Source organism: Struthio camelus, chromosome 4 (genome assembly GCF_040807025.1).
Source record: "Struthio camelus isolate bStrCam1 chromosome 4, bStrCam1.hap1, whole genome shotgun sequence".
NCBI lineage: Eukaryota > Metazoa > Chordata > Aves > Struthioniformes > Struthionidae > Struthio > Struthio camelus.
Window position 1 is genome coordinate 5,138,653 of NC_090945.1, and position 9,525 is coordinate 5,148,177.

Sequence of the window (9,525 nt, forward strand, 5' to 3'; positions counted from 1 at the left end):
AGGATAGCCCCAGCACAGCTTTCTATACCTTAAGTATACCTTTCCAAGCTCTACCTGGAGATCAGGTGCTGCATGCATTTTTTTTTTAAACCACCAGTTTTTAACCAAATGAACCTGACTTTACGAGAAACGAATGAAGAAATGAAAAGCCGCCTTTTATCAACTGTAACTCACGTTCTGAAGGTCCATTTCAGCAAGAGAGATCGACGAATGCTTCAACTTCTAAAATCAGGCTGCTGCTTTGTACAGACTGACACTCCAGGTTTCATGCCATAACCTTGCGCAGCCACAGGATGAGCTCGCTGAAAGGAACAACACAGGAGGAAAGAAGAGCTCAGATCTTGGAGGAAATCTTTTGACAAAATGTTCAGAAAACAGTTTCAATTGGTCTGCCCCTGAACTGCCTGTCATGGGTGGAAATCTAAGTCCCTGCATCATTTGGCCCTAGGCAGGATCCTACAATGCCAGGGGTAAAAGTCCTGGGCCGAAAATACGAGTGAACAGCATGATCCAAGGATTGCTGATATGCCCTCCACATTTCATCTGCCCAAAGCCAGATTGGGTAGGGTGGAGGGGACCTGGAGGACAGGACGGGGGGGATGGGGACTTACACAAAGGCAGCAAGTTTTTCCTTTGCCGGGGAATAATTTTCCTCTCCCTTTCTCTCAGCACAGAGGATGGACCCAGACCTGAAACCGGTGCCTCAGCTGATGTAAACTGGGAGTAGCCCATGAAAGTTCGCTGCTCCCTGAAGTCAATGGACCTATGGAGATTTACATCAGCTGTCGGCTACAGCATCTCAGGATCCTGCTGCATGATATTAGGTCACAGTTATCACATAAATCATTATCCCTCTCAGCAGTTCTGGAGGTGCCTCTCTTTCTCCAGCCTGAGATAAGCAGTGTCTGAGGAGGAAAAGACAGCACTAAATCCCTCTTTTTATTTTGATCCACCATAATTGGGGTCAGGTCGGTGACCTTGTTTGGGTTGCAAGTCCTGGGCAATCAGGGGAGATGGAGAATTGCTCAATCAATCATGACGTTGCCCAGCTCTATGATCTATAAATGCAATGAATAGTTCAGATGACAAAGAATATATTTTTGTTATTGGATGGGAATCTCAAACCAGCAGATTTATTGCTTAGCAGTTGAAAACATGGAAAGAAGAGCTGTGTTTTCTGGACTTGCACATCAGCTTGCCGCTATGCACATTTTAATCTCCCTTTCTATCAAACAGCAGCATTAAATCATTTGCCGATTGCCAGCCTTTCCCTGGGCTATACCCTGGACTTTAAAGTCCAATGCTGAATGAAAAGAGATACCATCATGACCCCTGTGGCAAACAGCATTATAAATCACAGCTGCAAATAACTCTTTGGCACCGCTATGATTCCTAGGGCTCACCTCTCCCCAGCTATTGCCCAGATGCAGCTGCTGATGCTAATGTCATAGGGGTGGCCTGTGACTCCCATGTTGTGCAGGTACAAATGACCACATGGTGTGCAAGTTTAAACACAGCTAATCTGTGGGGAGCTGAGCCTGGAGCATCTGTGAGCCTTCATGCATGGATCTTGGTCTGCTGGAAAAGGGTCAGGGCAGATCAGCGTGTGACCTATTAAGGTGTCATGCAGAGCACAGGGAGAACAAGCATGGAAAGTGTGTAGCTAGAGGACTTTCAGAGCCAGGGACTGATCTGGGGGAGGTAAAGGAGGAATCTCCCAAGCTCTTTCGTTCCAGCACTGAACTGGAGCTCACTAAAAATTGATCTCCCATGCAAAAGATTCCCCCAGAAAAACATCCACAGGGGATTCACTATGCCTCACTTCAACCACCTGGAAGTCAGGCATCCAATCTGAGCTACTAACCAGATTTTCCCTTTCTCAATGGAGAGCTAAGTGCTTTCAGTGCTCAAAGGCAATTCAGCCCACTTCTCACTTTCTCACCAGTTAGCACCACACCCTGCAACGCACCTTCCATGGATTTAACATACTGCAAGAGCAGCTCGATCTTCCCAGTGTTAGAGGAGGAGCCTCATGGGGCATGTCTGAGAGCCAGAGACCAAGGATTTCACCGCTATGAACAGCTTGCGGACCACAGGTAACAAGCCCCTGGTGTATCTTTTCACGCCAGAGCCTTGGCAGACACTTCAGAGTCCCAATGATTATGCTTTTGTCCTTTGCAAAGCAGCTGAATGTGAACACAAGAAGCTTTGTCTGCAAATCATTTTGGACCGTGGTTATAACAGGTATGTTGGCACCTGAAGGTGCCAACAGACATCCAAACAAATGTCTGTAAGCACCCAAACACATTTTAAAAAATCTGACACACAATAGGGCTTCAAATTCATCTTAGCCACAGCACTGCCTGTTAAATTTGATCAAGTTCAGCTCTGCTGTAAATATGAACTCCCAAACGGACTCTTCATGGTCTTCCAGCAGATTTCAAAAGCCCAGGCATTTATTCTTACAACTGAAACTAAGTCAGAACCCACAGCAAAGAGGCTGCTGCAAATCCATCACCTCATTTCTCCATAGCTGCTATTCCTAGCTGGGCTGTCTCTACAGGCTCAAGGTATTTTTGTCCTTAAGGCTCCAAATAATTTAGTTTACTTATTGACATGCTTGCTTTTAGGCATTGGATTAGTCCAATTGCAGCAGGACAGGGAAAAGGGAGGGAGCTGTAAGTTTTCCAAAGCACCAAAGCCTCCTCAGGTTGCTGTTTGTGCAAAGAGCCATACGATGAAGGGATCAGACCCGGGCCTTTCCTGAAGGCCCAGTGCTGTACCTCCTGCAGACACCTGTCCCCAGGAAGCAGGAACACTGGCACATCAAAGCTGTCTCAGTCAGTGGACAAATGTATGAGGTGCCTCCCTCAACTGAGCTGGCAGGACTTGCCAATTGCAGTAGCCACTTTGCTCATTCAGGCATTTTTCCTTCATGAGAAAATTCTTTCTTGTTACAAGGTCATTTTAACCTAACATTCCTTTGCTTCTCTTGGATTCTGAGAGATCAAAATGCTCTACTTCAAGACCAGGCATACTCTGATGCTGCCAGAGACAGATCCTATTCCTTTTTCATATATTTTTGTATTTGGTAATAGCTATGAGGAAGGTAACCATCTTCTATTAATTAGGATGTGTTCTGTATTCCGTTCCTGCAGAGTCTGCTAGAGCCCTTCCTTAAATTAATCAACAAATATCATTGAGAAATAGGAAACAATTAAAAGATTATTCCTGACAGACTGAGCAAGTCAAAGGGACTCTAAAATGAGTTGTGCAGCATTATCATGAACTTCACTTTGGATGTGAAATAGCTCTGATAAGCACTGTTAAAATAAATGGAGGTTTTAATTTCTGTAAGTGCATAAATAAGAATATTCTGACTGTCCGGCAGCTGTTAAATGGGGTATCTGTTATCAACTGGCAATTCAGAAATGTAAAGGGGTGCAAATCTAGAGAAAGAATAGGATTTGCTAAGTTCAGCTTGAGTTTGGCTTTGGCTCTAGTGCCCAAAACAAAACCAGGCAGCTGTCTTGGACTTCAATCAGCTAACACTGTTTGGATCATTAAGGCAGACCGTCAGAAACTACCCAAGAATAATTAGCAATAGATTGCACAAAGACTTCTTAAAGTATTTTAAGCTATTTGTATGAATGGAAACAATGCATTTTCTCCACACACGCATCCTAAACTGAAGCTCAGCTAGAGAAATTTTGAGGGTCAAAAAACTATAAACAGTGACCAGGGAACTTCACTCAGTTATCCCTGCAGCTAGGCTAGTAACTTATAGTCCAGGTCATAACATACATTTTAGAGAGAGAAGCATACAATTTTGCTACAAAGACCTAAGGCAAAAGGGGACTGTGCCACACCTCTCAGTGAGCTGTTTCAACAGTTAATTCCCTCATTGTTAAAATCTGACCTTTATTTTTTAGCCTTCAGCTTTCAGCCTTCAAATCTTGTTGCATCCTCGCGTGCTAGACTGAAGAGCTCTTTACTACAGAAAATATAAGTACCTTTAGTCTTTGATCAAAATCATCTTTTAGTCTGCTCCTTGTTAAACTAAATGGGCTGAGTTTCTGGGCAGCTCCCACATCTTTCATTTTGAAGGGCAATCACCAAAACTGTGCGACATTATTCCAGTAGCAATTTGACAGGGACTGAGTACAGAACTTATCCTCTTGGCTGTACCTCTTTAAAAAGGATGTCTTATTTACACAGCAGTATCCTTTTACATAAACAATAATCACACTAAAAGCAAAAAAACCAGGCATCCTCCCAGCTCTGCACAAGCACTCAGCTATTCCACAGCTCTGCACCTTGCATCGCGCAGATTAAGGGTGAGAAGATTGACGTTTAGGAAGTCAGACAACTATGGACTTCTTTTGCTTATGTAATGTTATCTCCCCAACTTCCTCCATGCTCCTGGGACTTTACCAAAACGCAGAGGGCCATAGCACATTGCGTTCAGCCATCCTAATACAGCAAAAAGGCACTGGCATTGCTCTGATCTGCACGGGTCGTCCAGGCTTGAGAGCATGGGGACAGATGTGCTGATCTCTGCTGCTGAATGTTGTTATTGGGGCTGATTTCAGGTAACGGGGGACCTCCTTGAAATGAAGAAAAGCACTGTCTCGAGAGAAACAAGCCCTCTCCAACACCTCCACACCTTAACATGCCACACTCACACCAGCTTGCATCATGCTCAAAAGGGGATTAACACAGACCAAAAAATGTTACCGTGTTATCCCCATATCTGTCTCTATGGATGTAAAGAAGAAAAATTTTCAAAGACAAGAAAAGGAAGAGCACATCGATTTGGAGAAACACAAAGACAGCATATAAACTCCTTGTGCAGACCAAAAAAAAAATCCTGAAAACTTCATCCCCCAAGGGTTTGCCTCAGCCTCCTCACCTCACTGGGGGAATGAGCTAGGCCCCTTTGATTCCTCAGCTCCTTCCCTTCCTCCCCTGTAACACCAGTGCTCCTGGTCTGCTGCCAGAGAGTAATAAGATTTCAGAGCCCAGAAGTGTTCCTGGCAAGTGCCTGAGGAGGAGGTGCTGGATGGCTTCCCCCAACCCTTCCCAGCGCCTATTCAGTGTAGTTCTATGACTCTTAAGCTACTCAGTAAGAATAATAACAGGTTTTGATAGCCAAGATTTACATGAATTTTTAACAAAACAGCCCAAAACATTTTTCACTGAACTAGGTGTTACCCATGCAACAGCAGTCTGCTAATCCCAGCTCTTCCCATAGGCCTCTGGAGGTCCCAGGCTGGAATCAAATGCTGGCTTTGCAGTTAGTTACCACATTGTCAATCCGCTTCCCTCTCCCCCGTGTAGGGGTAGGGACTGCCCCGTGTAATTGACCCTCACCCCAAACACAGGCTCCGGCTTCTCCTGAAATTAAGCTTCTCTCCGCTCCCTGGTGACATGAGGACGAAGCACAAAGCTAGAAAATACTCCCCTCCATCCCGAGTTTGTTGTGTTGGCTGGATGGAGTCAGATCAACACCATCAGCTGATGAGACTTCTCATCCATGACAACTCATTTTCCAGGTGCTTAGAAAAGCAAGAATGCTTGAAGGCTGCTGAAGTGCTTTGCAGTGACTCAGAAAGCAAGGGCTTTTGGCTGGGCCCTGTTTGCTTCATATATCTGCTACGCTGGTAGGCAACAGATAGCAGCACTAGTAAGAAGAGATGAAAGGTGATTAAAAATGTTCAAATGTAAAATATAAGGAATGCTCCACTCACTTTAAAGCACTTCATTTTGTGCCTGGTTTTGTTCCCTTAATCTTAATCCTAAATTTACAAATATTTTGCTTCACAGAATAGCTAAAATGCAGGGCTCCCTCCCAGCTGTGGGTAAGACACTGAAGGGACGCACAGACTGGAACTGTCTGATGTGAATTTCACTGCAACAACTTGGGAAAAATGCAGATAAAAGTAGATGAGGCATAATTATTATCACCATTAATACTGGATCACCAACAGGCTTTAAATGGCATGGTATCACAAAAAATACATTAGCAAAGAGACCCTCTGCTCTAAAGAGCTTACAGTAAAAACAGAGAAGACCAAGGGTAAGAGTGGAAACAGAAGCATAGAGAAATGAGGCGGTTCTTTCCAGGCACACAGCACGGCAATTAAAATCCAATTCTTCACCCACTATGCCATACTGCCTCCTTAAAGAAGGAGACAGAGGGTATTGTCATCCATACAGGAACCTCTCGCTGGAATCGCTGCATTCAGTTCTGGGTTTTGCTATACCTCTTTCACAAAGATTCAGCTCAACCAAACCGGACTCGGAAATCTTTATCAAAGCAATTAGCAGCATTAAAGGAATATAAACCCTTCTTTCTCCGGATAAAGGCCAACTAACTGGGCCACAGTTGGATAAAAGGTCTTTCCATGGGAAAGGCTATCTGGCCGCTCACTACAGAAGCATTTCTCACACTTTTCCTCTGCAGCGGCAGTAGTAGCTGCTGGCAATAGCAGAGACAGGGTCGATTGTCTGGGGACTGAACAGAGGTGTCCATCTCCAAGCATTTCTCAGGTCCGTGCATGCTTGCTCTGGCCATGCTCCAAGCGGAACAAGCCTGTTTGGTCCAAGCTGTGTGCCAGAAGAAGTCACAAGCTGCTGCAAGGGCTGTGCTGCTCTTGTGCTACCAGGCCCTGCCCTGAGCACCCTTCAGAGCTACCTGCTCCCAGTCTCCCTTGTCCTTTTAGATGCATTTTTTTTTTCTCCCAGCTCACACTAGAGAGCTGGAAATGGGAATGAAAAAGCATAGAGCCCCAGGATGCTTACAGTTGCCACAAAATGGTCCCCACCTTTCCTACGAGTCACACTATGGCCTTTACGTCTCAGCTTCATCAGCTCTGGTAATCATATTTCATCACTGCCACAAAGCAAAGCAGTTGCCGTTTCTGAACATGTGTTTTGTCAAACACATTGGGCAGACAAGAATTGATTTGTGATTTTTTTTTTTTTGAGGCTCAGTCCTGAGTCACTGCTGTCATTAATCTCTAGAGAGATCTTTTGCTGCTTCAAAAGCTTGAGGGACATGAAACAAGTCCTTAATGCCAGGCAGCTTTATTTTGGATAGCATTTTTGATACAAACATTCTTCTGAAAACTGTGCTGTCTTAAATACTGCAGCTGCCAAAGGCAACAATGAAAATAAAAATCAACAAGAAGGGAGAAGAAATAAGAGGAAGTGATAAGACCAGCCTGCTTTTGGATGCTTGGAGGAAAAAAGGAGGAAGTGCAAGAGCAGGACTGCAGAGAGAGGAGAGCTGAACAGGGAGGGAAGAAATTGTGCCTGAGCCAGGAAGGTCGTAAAAGTGATGCTCAGGAGGCAGAAGGAGTGCCTGGGGATGGATGGGAAGTGGAGCCGCATCCATAACTAGAAGATTTGGCTGCCCAGGGCATTGATAGCAGAGTGACTGCTGCAAATTCAAAGCAACGTTTCAGTGAAAGGTTTTGTCTGGATGGGAATGAGGTTCTGGCAAAGCGTTTTATACCTTGAGTTAGCAGTACACTGAAACAACACTGGGACAACACATTCTGTGGGGCAGAGCATATCTGTTAGCTCTGCACACCACAGCGCGAGAGACTCTGCCCTGTTCCAGCTGCTGGCTGCCCTCATAATACATCTGCCTCTGATAGTCACTGGTAACGACGGATGCAAAGCTTACGGCAACTGCTGTCCCCTCTCTATCCTCCCACGGAGCAGAGGTGTTCCATAAAGCAAGACCAGGCCCAGAGACTTCTCTTTATAAGGACAAGAATAATGGTTTAAATATATGAGACTCAACTCCTACGGTTAAAGGTCTCCTGTTTTATTCTACTCCCATGATGTCACACAGCTGGGCCTTTGAACTATACTTTTCCGTTGTTAAGAGTTCTGACATTTTCTTTATTTAGCACTTGAGGTTTTATTTAAAAATATGAACCACTGAATTGTAAATCTTAGCTGGGTACATGAACCATCTGTGTATACTGATAAAGTACTCTGCTTGGAAATCTAGTAATGATGGAATATGGCACACATGCACAGTCATGCTTGTGATATATTTTTAAAATGCTCTGCTTTGTTAGGGGGGAAAATAACAAATTGTTTCTATGGTTTAGGTGCCTAAAGTAAATGGGCATTTCTGCCATTCTTCCCCCATTCCTAGGTGCTAAAACTGCACCTGTACAATAAAGGTAAAGCAATCCACGAGTGGTCCAGACCTTGGCACAGAATTCCTTCCCCCCTTGCCCCTGGGCTAGACAATATTGGCATTAGCAGCTGCCTGCAGATGTGGGTCAAACTGTCCCAGATCTTTTACACTTTATTGTAGCAAAATGAAAATTTATCTAAAAACATGTGAATAAATCCAAGGTTTATCACATTTCTGCTACTGGCTCCAATTTTCCCACAGTGGGCCTGCAAAGATGTGGGTTCTGCCCGTGTTTTCTCCTCATCCAAAGCATAATTCAGGTACCTAAAGAGATATCTAGTTGGAACTTAAGCCACTGAAGCCTAACTGCAATCCTGAAAAATCGTCACACAGCTGTTGCCTACACACAGCTCACCTAAATTCACCAGATGACATGCTAGTCTGCCATAAAGTTTCCGGGTGCTCGAGTCCTGCTCTGCACATTGGAAAAATGGTGCAGGCTTGAGTGGGACAAGCAGTTCAGTTTCTGCTCACACACAATCCTCAAAATAGCCTAGAACCAAGGGGTTATTTCAGCCATCTCCCCTGGAACACTGAACTCAACTCTAATTTCACTGGATTTCATGCAAAATGTGATGAGAGCACTTGGTTTCTTTCCTCCTTCAAAACAGCGCAGTGGGGCAGAAAAGAATTAAACATGGCTTTGACCAGGCAAGTTAATGCAACAGACGGGACAGTCACCTGGAAGGAGTAGTCTCCCTTTCCAAAACTCTTTGTGTTTTGCCCAGTGCCTTTTTACAGCGGTGCAGAAGCTATCCTGGATACCAGGGACTCCGTGGCTCCAGGCCGCTATGTGCTAGCTCTAAGCGGCCTCCCCCAGGGCACGCTGGCTGCCAGGGATGCCATTCTGGGACGCGCTCGGCTGCGCTGCACATGGACTGTGGGCACCTAAACCCAGTTTTTACGCTGACAACGAGGCATCAGAAAATGAGGCTCCGCAATGCTCACGGTAAAGGCCTCTATATGCCTATGTCCAGTGCCTCTGGACACTATTATAACTAAAAATAGGAAGTTCAAGAAAGTTCACAGCAGCACAATAATTGAATTCCTCATTAGCCCAGAGGACCAAACATAGAAATTCGCTAGCTAACTCTGGTCAAGAGGAACTGCCTAACTGACGTGGCAGGCAAGTCAACCAAAGGAGCTAAGCCCAGGGCACTCTGAAAAGAAAATGGCTTCTGTGTGTGTTGCTGTTTGTAATGTGCGTTGCAGCTCAGCAGCCAAGTAAGGCTCTCCACGGAGTCATGTAGGGACAGTCGGGAGACCGCTGGAAACCAGCAGTGTCCCAGGATCACCTACTCCAA